The following is a 12,454-nucleotide window of genomic DNA, read 5'->3' on the forward strand; positions in this document are numbered from 1 at the left end:
GAACTGCCATATGCTGCAGGTGAAGCCCTAAAAAATTAAAAATTCAAAAAAATTTTTAAAACTGCACTATCAACATACTCAGAAGGAGTAGGAAATGAACATGATCATAGTGAGTAAGAACTGTAGTCACATTTCTCTCACATGCTTTTAAATATATACTGCAATCTTTGCTTCTATGACTCTATGTTCCTCCCTATGTTTAATTAGACAAATAGGCAGGACCTCAAGAAGAAATGTTTTGTGATTTGAAGGAGTCCTATTGCTCAGATAACTGTCCACTCTCATATTCCTGCAGACATTTAGTTTGCCATATGCCTTCCATATCATTCAATCCATCATCCTTTATTTCTCCCTGGGAAGCAGAGAACAGTGTTTGTTCCCTGCATTTTACCATCAGGAGTAGGGATATAGTTATTGCATAGTGGAACCTTGTCTCAAACATTGATTTTCTGATCATTTTTCAGTACAGAGAATCCACCCATTTCTTTTTATGAGGGGTAGAGAGGCTAACGTGAAATGTTAAAAGTGAAAATTTAATGTTAAAACATGCCTGGGAGAGGAAAGTTATATTAACATTATGTAAGATTCTGTCAATAGATGCTCGCTTCTGACAAGGGAGTTGCTTGGGGTTATTAACTGACTCAGTTCACAGGAAGCAAGGAAGAACCAGGCACTTCACCCTCCTGACAAGCACAGGCTTCTCACTGAAAGCTGCTGGGTCAGACTTAGCCCAGGAACTCACAGATCACCTGCAGGAGAACCAGAGCTCCTAATGACACCCAGGAGATGCAAAGGGAACAGAAAGGAAAAATTCAGACATGAAGTTTTGATTCCATCAGCTCCCTGTACAAAGAGGTTGTTGGGAAACTGCTCAGTAGTGAAGAGGAGATGATGTGTGACCTAGGAGTGGGGTGTTGAGAGAGATTATAAATGAGCTCATTTTCCTAGCTTCATACCGAATACCATCCCCTGCACAATCAGGACATGGAGATTCAGGGGTTTGGGTCTCCTTGAGGCTACAATTTGCTAAGTGCTAATGATGTGTCTGGCTTCTTCAGCACCGTACATGCAAGGTCTGTCAGCAATAGCATGACCCCATGGAACAGCACTGGATGCGGAGAATCACCATGGCCAAACCCAAGGCCACCAAGCTATTACATGGGGAATGATGAAGATCTGAGTGTCGAAGTATGTGATTCCAGAAATGAGCATTTCATTTGTAAATGGACTGACCAAAATTGAAGCAGGGTGTCAAAAGTATTGGGCTTCCAGGGGCCCTGCTGGGGGAGTCAAATCACAGGAAAATGGATGCCAATAGCTCTGCAAAGTCTGTTTCCTGAGGAGCTGCCTGTGTATCTTCTGGTCTCAGGCAGGTGGAGGATAAAAAATGAGAGAATGTCCCCCTACACACAACACACAGATATTTATTTCTTCTGTGTGAAGGAAGTCAGGCATGGGTTTGTTACCCAAAAGTACTCACACACTATCACAGACACAAACTTGCCAAGTAGAGATTTATAGGTTTTTCTGACTTATTCTGTGAACTAGATAAACAGTCAGGATGTGAGTCAGCTTCACACAAATCCATGCAAAACTCACAAACAAAATACCCATGTACCACACAGCTACACACACAGAACTATCAAGCATCCTAGACCAGAGGCCTTGTTGACACAAGAAGTCATTCATATTAGAAAAACAAGCAGTGCACAAGGTCTTATACACAGCACACAAGCAGCAGATGCACATAGAACAGGCACACACTGAGGAAATGTGCAGGCTTCTGTGACCTCTCTATATCCTAGTGTGTGTCATTCAGTGTCTTTGTCAGTTACACACACACACATATAGACTCATACAACACCACACACACACAAATACACCTAATGTCTCTGATGGTCACACAAACACTTACACATTGACACACACGCCCAACTAGGGAGGTTTCTGGTCTCCTTCTGAGCTATACCTGTGATCTGAGTTCAAATACCTTCTGCTTCATTCTGTTACCTGAATCCTCACTTTCTGTCCAGAAGACCCAGGGTCCAATGAAAATAGAAACCTTTGAGGCCTGAGGACCTGTACAGACTCTCATGTTGGTTCTCCAGTTTCAAAATGATGCACAAGAAGATCTGTCTTTCTGCATCCTAAAGAGACCCTAGAGGGAATCTTCCCCAGTCAACAAGTAGAGAAGCAATCCACTAAGGCAACTGCCCAACTTCTTCCTGGCCCTTTGGGAGGAGGTTATTTAGAGTCCACAGGGGCTGAGCTGAACCTGGCTTCACAGGGAGAGAGTCTCCCAGATATGAGTGGTACCTTGGGCTTCAAGTTGAGTCTCTGATGAAAAGCAGGAGTTCCCCCATTTCCCGTGGCTGTCATGCATACAGCTTCTCCCAAGGGTGGTGTATGGTACAGGTGGGATAAGGGCTTCTGCAGGGTCCCCAACACTGACACAGGCTCTCATTAGGACACAAAGGCTCTTAAAATGTTTGTGTCTCCACACTCCCCTGGAGGTTTTGTAAGGTAGGTCTATGTCTTGTTCAGGAGAAAGGGGATTGAATATAAAACTCAAAAACATTCTGGGTACTTCTCCTACTAAGAGAGTATACTTGAGCAATTTATCCAAGGTCCTGGGACACAGTTTCTTGAAAGTGGAAATGATAATCATAGTCCGTGTGAGCTTGAAGGATGGTTTAATGAGCACCTAATGAAAGCTTACTAAATGGTTTATTGTCAATGTCTTTGTATCACTAGAGATCAGCTATGGCTCACAACAGGCAATTGTGACTGGTAACTGTTGAATGAATTCATCTGTTCATTCATTCACCTGTTCATTCATTCACCCATTCCCTTAAATAATCATTAAGATTCACAAAAGTGTAATACTGATATATTCTCCAGAGACATAACAGATAATAATATAATCAGGAATCCCTTTCTTACTACACATATCCAATTGGGAGGTGATGCAAAAAAAATTCAGGCAAAATAAATGGCAGGTAAATGGTAACAAGTGCTGCAGAATTATGAGAATCATGCATGGAACTAGAGGGTTCAATAAGTTAAAAAAAATACCCCAGTGCTAGAGGATTCTTTTACAAAGGGACACAGACACCCCTTCCATCAAGTGGACCCAAGTCTGTAAACTGGTTTACACAATTACATCCCTATTAGACTGGCTAAAATTGAAAAGAATGATGCTCTCAGTGCCATTTAAGATGTGATGGAACTGGAACACCAATACGCTGCTTGTGGGAATACAAAGCTGTTTGAAAATGTTTTAAAAAGTTAAACATATATTTAGCATGCCAGTAAGTATTTGTAAAGGTAAAAGAATGTATATAACTTACATAGATTTATACAAGAAGGTTCATACCAGCTTTACTAATATCCAAAAGCTAGAATCAGCCCAGATGTTCATCAAAAGACTTACTGTTAATAAGTAAGTATGTGTGGGTATATAACTAAATCGTGTGTGTGTGTGTGTGTGTGTGTGTATAACTAAATCACTTTTCTTTACACTTGAAATTAACACTATATTGTATATGAACTATACTTCAACAAAAATAAACTCTGGTTAAAGTTAAAAAGGATAAACAGAAACTCTTTAAAAAATAAAAATTTAAAAAATTTTAATAATAAAAAATTAGCAATATTTTAAATGTGAGTGGATGCAACAGCTGTGGTATATCCTTAAAATGGAATACTACGCAGATTTGAAAAGAATGAACTATTGATACATAGTACAACATGAATAAATCTCAAAATACTTATGCACAGTGAAAGAAGGCAGGAAAAAAAAGAATACACACTGAACAATTACACTGAAATAAGCTTCTAGAAGATACAAATAATCCATGTGATAGACACAGAATAGTGCTTCCCCTGAGGACAGATGGGAGGAGAAAAGAGAAGGCAGGAGGGTAGACATCGGAGAAATTCCTTATCTTGATGGCTGTGGTGGTAATTTCATGTGTATATACATATGTCAAAACTCATCTAATGATATGTTTTATTTTCTTTACCTTTTTTTAAATTGAAGTTGATTGGCAATGTTGTGCCCATTTCTGCAGGACAGCAAAGAGACCCAGTCCTGTACATACACATCCCCTTTCTTATATCCTCTTCCATCATGGGCTATCCCAAGACACTGGATATAGTTCCCTGTGCTATACAGTAGGACCTCATTGCTTATCCATTCTAAATCTAAAAGTTTGCATCTAATAACTCCAAACTCCCCATCCAACCCACTCCCCCCTCCTCCCCCTTGGCAAGCACAGGTCTGTTCTGTATGTCTATGACTCTGCTTCGATTTTGTAGATAGGTTCATTTGTGCCATATTTTAGATTTCACATGTAACTGATATCATATGATGTTTCACTACCTAGTTGCATCATGTTGCTGCAAATGCCATTACTGCACTCCTTTCAATGGCTGAATAGTATTCTATTCTCTACATATACCACATCTTCTGTAAATATTCACGTCTTGATGGACATCCAGGTTATTTCCAAGTCTTGGCTATTGTGAACAGTGCTGTTATGAACACAGTGGTGCATGCAACTTTTAGAGGTTTTTTTTGGTTTTTTTTATTTATTTTCTTTTCTGCTGTACAGCATGGGGACCAAGTTACACTTACATGTATCCATAATTTTTCCTCCCATTGTTGTGTTGTGATATAAGTATCTAGACATAGTTCTGAGTACTACACAGTGGGATCTCATTGTAAATCCATTCCAAGAGCAATAGATTGCATCCATTAACCCCAAGTCTCCAATCCCTCCCACTCCCTTCCTCTACCCTGGGCAGCCACAACTCTATTCTCCAAGTCTATGATTACATTTTCTGTGGAAATGTTAATTTGTGCTGTATATGAGATTCCAATTATAAGTAATATGATATTTGTCTTTGTCTTTCTGACTCATTTCACTCAGTATGAGAGTCTCTAGTTCCATGCATGTTGCTGCAAATGGCATTATGCTATTCTTTTCTATGGCTGAGTAGTATTCCATTTTGTATATATACCTCATCTTCCTAATCCAATCATCTGTCAGTGGACATTTGGGTTGTTTCCATGTCTTGGCTATTGTGAATAGTACCTGCAACTTTTTGAATTGTAGTTTTATCTGGATATATGCTCAGGACTGGGATGGCTAGATCATATGGTAGTTCTATATGCAGTTTTCTGAGTCAAATGCTATACTCTACGTATATGAAGTTTACTGTATGCCATTTATACCTCCAGAACTCTGTGTGCTTTTAAAGAAACAATAGCAAAATCAAGTATGGCCATGTTACTCCTCTATGGAATCCCTTCCAGCAGGTTCCCAAATCAGACTGAGAACCAAAAATGCAACTATAATGGTCAGTTTTATATGTCAGCTTGGCTAGGCTACAGCACCCAGATATTTGTTCTAATACACTTTTAGATATTTCCATGAAGGCATATTTGTGGGTGAGATTAACATTGTAATGCACAGACTCAGAATAAAGCAGACTGTCCTCCATAATGAGGGTGGGCCTCATCAATCAGATAAGGACCTTAGGAAAAAGAAGGACCTCCCACAGAGAAGAGACACTTCTGTTGGCAGCCTGCCTTCAGACTCAAAGAGTACATTTCCCCTGGGTTTCCAGCCTGCCAACCTACCCTGCAGACTTTACATTTGCTGGCCTCCACAATTCTAAGAGCCAATTTCTTTCTTTCTTTCTCTCTTTCTTTCTTGCCTGCTTGCTTGCTTGTTTACTTGCTTGCTTGCTTGCTTTTAAGGCTACATCCATGACCTATGGAAATTCCCAAGCTAGGAGTCACATTTGCTACAGCTGCTGGCCTACACCTCAGCCACAGCAATGTGGGATCCAAGCTGCATCTTCAACCTGCACCACAGCTCACAGCAACACCAGATCCCAGAAACACTGAGCAAGTCCAGGGATTGAACCCACATCCTCATGGATACTAGTCAGATTCATTTCCACTGAGCCAAAAAGGAACTCCTAGCCAACTCATTAAAATAAATCTCCATCTCTTTTTTTTTCTTAATATTTTGGCCATCCCATAGCATACGGATGTTCCCAGGGCAGGGATCAGATCAGAGCTGCTGTTTCAGTCTATGCCACAGTTGTGGCAACTGGAAATTTTCACCCATTGCAGAGATGCCACCAATCCCATAATGCCATAACAGGAACACCATAAATCTCTCTCTCATAGACACACACACACACAACCTTATTTGTTCTCCTTCTCAGGAGAATCTTGATCAATACACCTACTATGACTTTAAGTGCCCTATGAATCTGGTCCTCTGATGTCTCTATACTTATCACCCACCATCCCTCTCCCACTTAGTCCTGTCCAGGTACAGAGGCTCCATTAATGCCCATCCCTGGGACAGACCAGGCACCATCTCCCCTCAGAATATTTGCAGGTGATGATCCCCATGCCTTTTCCCAGGCAGCCCCATGGCTCACCTCTCTTTCCTTGCAAGTGTCTGTGGATGTTACCTTCTCAATGAGCTCTACCTAGACCACACAGTGTGAAATTATGAACCAGCACTGTTGCTCTCCCACAATCCCTTTTTTGTTGTTGTTATTTTTTTTAGGGCCAAACCCCTAGCCTATGAAAAACCCCATGCTAGGGGTGGAAAAAGATCTGTAGCTTCTGGCCTATACCACAGCGACCCCAATGCAGGATCAGAGCTGAGTCTGTGACCTACACCGTAGCTCACAGCAATACTGGATCCTTAACCTGCTAAGAGAGGTCAGGAATCAAAAATGAGTCCTAATGTACACTCATCAGGTTCTTTACCATTGAGCCATAACAGGAACCCCTTGCTCTACCTTCTTATGCCTCCTTTATTCACAGAAGTTTTGGCCTATTGAAACATAGAATTTATTTTTTTCAGACATAGAAACCCATTATCCATAGAACTTTCATCCCAGTAAAGAAACAATGACTGTTTTGAAAATAAATAAATTTTATGGTATGTTAGGTTAAAATTTTTAAAAAAGAAAAATATAAGATAAAATTATTTCTTTGAAACAACATAAAAAAATAAAGACATTCATTCCAAAACAGAAAAAAAGGAGGTTAAAACCTTCTATGGAAGAAAAAGGAGAATGATGAGCTTGATCAGGAGTGCTGGAAGGTAAACTCTATAAGGTGATACTTTTTTTAAACTTCTATTCTCAGAATATAGAACATTGCCTGGCACATATTGATCAACAGTCAATGTTCTTCTGTGCAGAAATTTTAAATTCAGGCATTTAGCATGTTTTCTTATTGGAAGAGAGATCTCTGGAGAAAAGACAACACTCATTTCCAAGACTAAAATTAATCCAATAGCTGTAGAATGTTCTCTACACAAACATCCAATTTAGTGGGAACAATTTAGTCTTCATGGAATGGGGGAAATTGGTAATCAGATTGACTACTCAGTGATCTCTTATTGTCAAAAGCACAAAGTTTATTTAGGCTTAGCAAGCCATCACAAATACTTCATTAACTTGATACTGCATTGACAAGATGAACATTTTGGACTTCACTAAAATGAAACAATAGAATCTTAACTGAATATTTGTAGCTTTGGAAGGCAAGAAGCCAAGACATGGAAGCAACCCAAATGTCCATCAACAGAGGAATGATAAAGATGTGGTACATGTATACAATAGAATTCTACTCAGCCATAAAAAGAATGAAATAATGCCATTTGTAGCAACATGGATCAAGCTACAGATTATCATACTAAATGAGGTAAACCAGACAGTGAAAAACATACAAAATATGACATCACTTATATTTGGTATCTGAAAAAAAAGTTATGGGGAATTTCCATTGTGATGCAATGGAAATGAATCCAACTAGTATCCATGAGGATGTGGGTTTGATCCCTGACCTTGCTCAGTGAGGCGGGGATCCAGCATTGCCCTTAGTTGTGGTATAAGTGGCAGACATGGCTTGGATCCCGTATTATTGTGGCTGTGGTATAGGCCAGAAGCTTTAGCTCCAATTCAGCCCCTAATCTGGGAACTTCCATATGCCTTGGGTGCGGCCCTAAAGACACACATACAAGAAATATACAAATGAACATATACACAAACTGAAGTAGACACACTGACACAGAAAACAAACTTGTGGTTACCTAAGAGTGAATGGACAAATTATGAGTTTGGGGTTAATACATACACACTGCTATAAATAAAATAGATAGCTAACCAGGACCCATTGTAGAGTACACAGAACCGTATTCGATATTTTGTAATAACATATAAAGGAAAACAATCTGAAAAAAATATATATATATAATGTATAAGATACTTAATCACTTCACACTACACCTGAAACTAACACATCATAGGCCAACTGTACCCCTAATTAATTACTTAATCAATTAAACAATTTAAAAAGCAGTGCCCAAGAATAGATGACCATAACACAACTAAAAATATATATATATATATATTTCATAAAAGCTGTAAAGGCCTAAATGTAAGAATAATATAACACAGGGAAAAATAAATTTAAACATACTAACACATAGACATAAAAAGAGTTTGGTATTGTTAAAGATGCAGATCCCAGCTCCACATCCAGGGATGCTCATTCATGAGACCTGGGGCCAGGTGATTCTCAGGCAGAGAGTTCTGAGGGCAGACTGTGAGGCAACACAGTCCTTAGGAAATCATCAGGGAGATGCCCTGTGTGTGGGAGCCTAGCAGGAAGTGTGGGGAGACCTCCTTACTGGCCCTTCCTACCAGATTCATGTTTTCCCTGACAGGTCATAGCCTAGGATGTGAAGAGGAATTTTTTCCTTTGAAGTGCAAACTCCTATTTGATTTGCTGCTTTAAAAAATCAATTCTGCATAATGATGGAAATCCAAATAAAACAAACATGAAAACAACAGACAAAGTCAAAGAACATTGCCCATCCATTTCTCATTTTTTGTATTCTACAATGGTATTTATCAAGAAAATTTTAGGTTTATATAAGTCCATTTAATTTTCTATCATATTTTATACCTTTTTTCCCATGAGAACTATTTTAATAGTATTTGTGTTACTACTTCTATGCATATGAATACATTGAACACATAAAACCACCATATATAGAACTATATAATTTTTAATTTTTAACTGAGCATTTGTTCAATGAACACATTATTTTTTAAATTTCTTTACTTATAATTCCCCACAATTTTTTTCCACTGCACAGCATGGTGACCCAGTTATGCATACATGTATATATTCTTTTTTCTCACATTATCATGCTCCATCATATGTGACTAGACATAGTTCCCAGTGCTACACAGCAGGGATCTCATTGCTAATCCATTCCATTCCAAAGACAATAGTTTTCATCTATTAACCCCAAGCTCCCAATCCATCCCACTCCCTCCCCTTCCACTTTGGCAACCACAAGCATATTCTCCAAGTCCATGATTTTCTTTTCTGTGGAAAGGTTGATGTGTGACATATATTAGATTGCAGAAATAAGTGATATCACATGGTATTTGTCTTTCTCTTTCTGACATACTTCACTCATTATGAGTCTCTAGTTCCAAACATGTTGCTGCAAATGGCATTATGTCATTCTTTTTTATGGTTGAGTAGTCCCATAAAAAAGGGACATTTGGGTTGTTTCCATGTCTTGGCTATTGTGAATAGAGCTGCAATGGGCTGTCTGCCTGCCCAGGAGCTGGAGCCGGAGGTGTGAGCCAGAGAGGGGTCAAGCCATGCTCTCCCTTCGGACAGTGCACCCTGGGCAGGGGTCCAGGATGTTGACTAGTGCTTGCCCATCTTCCCCAGGCTCCAGCTGGCAGAAAGGCATCATCGACTGGCACAGGTCAAGCAAGGCCCCAGCTGGCAGCAAGGCACCATCAACTGGTGCAGGTCGAGCAAGTGTATTTTCAATGAGCAAAGATGAGTGGACTAAGAGCCACACAAGTGGAATATAAAACTTCCTGGTCCAGTGACTGTATCTGAGCTAAAGTGGTGACCTACCATGAAACCACTCAATATTAGATCCTTTAAACCACTGTGCCATGCCAGGGATCATACCTGTACCTCTGGAGTGATCTGAGCCACTGCAGTTGGATTAACACACTGCACCACAGTAGCATATGGAAGTTCCTGGGCCAGAAATCAAATCCAAGCTTCCTCTACCACAGCTGTGGCAACCTTGGATCCTTAACCCACTCTCCTATGGTTAAGTCTGATGCAGGTGATGTGCATGATACAGACCATGCTTTAAGAAATACTAGGGAAGATGGCAGAATAGAAGGACTGGAGCTCAACTTCACTCCTAAAAAAACAAAATTCACAACTAAAGACTGAGCATTCTTCACAAAAAAGGACAGGAAACATTAAAAAAGATATCCTGAGGATGAGATTAAGACAGCAGAAGAGAAGGACTGGAGCTCAACTTCTCTCCTAAAAACAACAAAATTCAAAACTAAAGAAAAAGCACTCTTCACCCAAATGGACTGGAAACCCTAAAAAAAAATCCTACTCCAGAAGAAAAAGAGGAGGACACATCAAGAGGTAGGGGGGTGATTTCATGATATAAACAATGCCATAGCTCCTAGGTGGGAAGCTCCACAAACTGGAAACAAACTAGTTCACAGAGATGCAAAATACAATAACTGAAATAAAAAATTCACTAGAAGCAGCTAACAGCAGAATACAGGAGGCAGAAGAATAAATGAGTGAGGTGGAGGACAGATTAGTGGAAATTATGGATGCGGAACAGAAAAGAGAAAAAAGATTGAAAACAAATGAAGAGAGTCTCAGAGAACACTGGGACAATGTTAAATGAACAAGACATCCATATTATACGTGTGCCAGAAGGAGAAGAGAGAGGAGACAGAAAAAATATTCCAAGAGGTAATAGCTGAAAACTTCCCTAACATGGGGAAGGAATCACTCACTCAAATCCAGGAAGCACAATGAGTACCATATAAAATAAACCCAAGCAGGAACACCCTGAAACACATATTAATCAAACTGATCAAAATTAAAGACAAAGAGAAAATGTTGAAAGCAGCTACAGAAAAGAAACAAATGACATACAAGGGAACCCCGATAAGGTTATCAGCAGATTTTTCAGCAGAAACTATGCAGGCCAGACAGGAGTGGCATGATATACTTAATGTGATGAAAGGAAAAACCCACCAACCAAGATTACTCTACCCAGCAAGACTCTCATTCAGATTTGAAGAAATCAAAACCTTCACAGATAAGTAAAAGCCGAGAGAATTCAACAACCCTAAACCAGCCTTACAACAAATACTAAAGGAACTTCTCTAGGCAGAAAAGAACAAGGGAAGAAGGGAAGAAAAAAGAGCAACAAAAAAATCCAAAGCAATTAATAAAATGGCAATAAGAACATACATATCAATAATTACCTTAAATGTTAATGGACTAAGCAACCCAACCAAAAGATATAGTCTGCCTAAATGGATACAAAAAAAAGACCCATATATACGCTCTCTTCAAGAGACCCACTTCACTTCTAGGGATACATACAAATTGAAAGTGAGAGAATGGAAGAAAATATTCCATGCAAATGGGGATCAAAAGAAGGCTGGAGTAGCAATACTCATATCAGACAAAATAGACTTTAAAATGAAGAATATTTTAAGGGACAAACAAGGACATTACATAATGATCAAAGGATAAATCCAAGAAGAAGATATAACAATTTCAATTATCTACGCATCCAACATAGGTTCACCACAATATACGAGGCAACTGCTAACAACATTAAAAGGACAAGTCAACAATAACACACGAATAGTGGGGGACTTTAACACCCCACTCACAGCAATAGACAGATCAACCAGACAGAAAATCAATAAGGAAACACAGGCCCTGAATGAAGCATTAAACCAGATGGACTTCATAGGTATTTATAGGACATTCCACCCAAAAGCAACAGAATACACATTCTTCTCAAGTGCACATGGAACATTCTCTAAGATTGATCACATCCTGGGCTACAAATCAAACCTCGGTAACTTTAAGAAAAGTGAAATCACACCAAGCACCTTTTCCAACCACAATGCTATACGACTGGAAATCAACAACAAAAAATTACCTGCAAAAAACACAAACACGTGGAGACTAAACAACGTGCTACTAAACAACCAATGGATGACTGAAGAAATCAAACAGGAAATTTAAAAATACCTAGAAGCAAATGAGAACAAAGATACAACACTCCAAAACCTATGGGATGCAGCAAAATCCATTCTAAGAGGAAAGTTTAGAGCAATAAAAGCCCATCTCAGGAAACAAGAAAAAGCTCAAATAAACAACCTAACTTTACATCTAAAGCAGCTCAAGAGAGAAGAACATATAAGAGCAAAAGTTAGTGGAAGGAATGAAATCATAAAGATCAGAGCAGAAATCAATGAACTAGAAACAAAGAAAACCATTGAAAAGATCAATGAAATGGAAAGA

This window comes from Phacochoerus africanus, chromosome 2, assembly GCF_016906955.1.
Source record: "Phacochoerus africanus isolate WHEZ1 chromosome 2, ROS_Pafr_v1, whole genome shotgun sequence".
Lineage (NCBI taxonomy): Eukaryota > Metazoa > Chordata > Mammalia > Artiodactyla > Suidae > Phacochoerus > Phacochoerus africanus.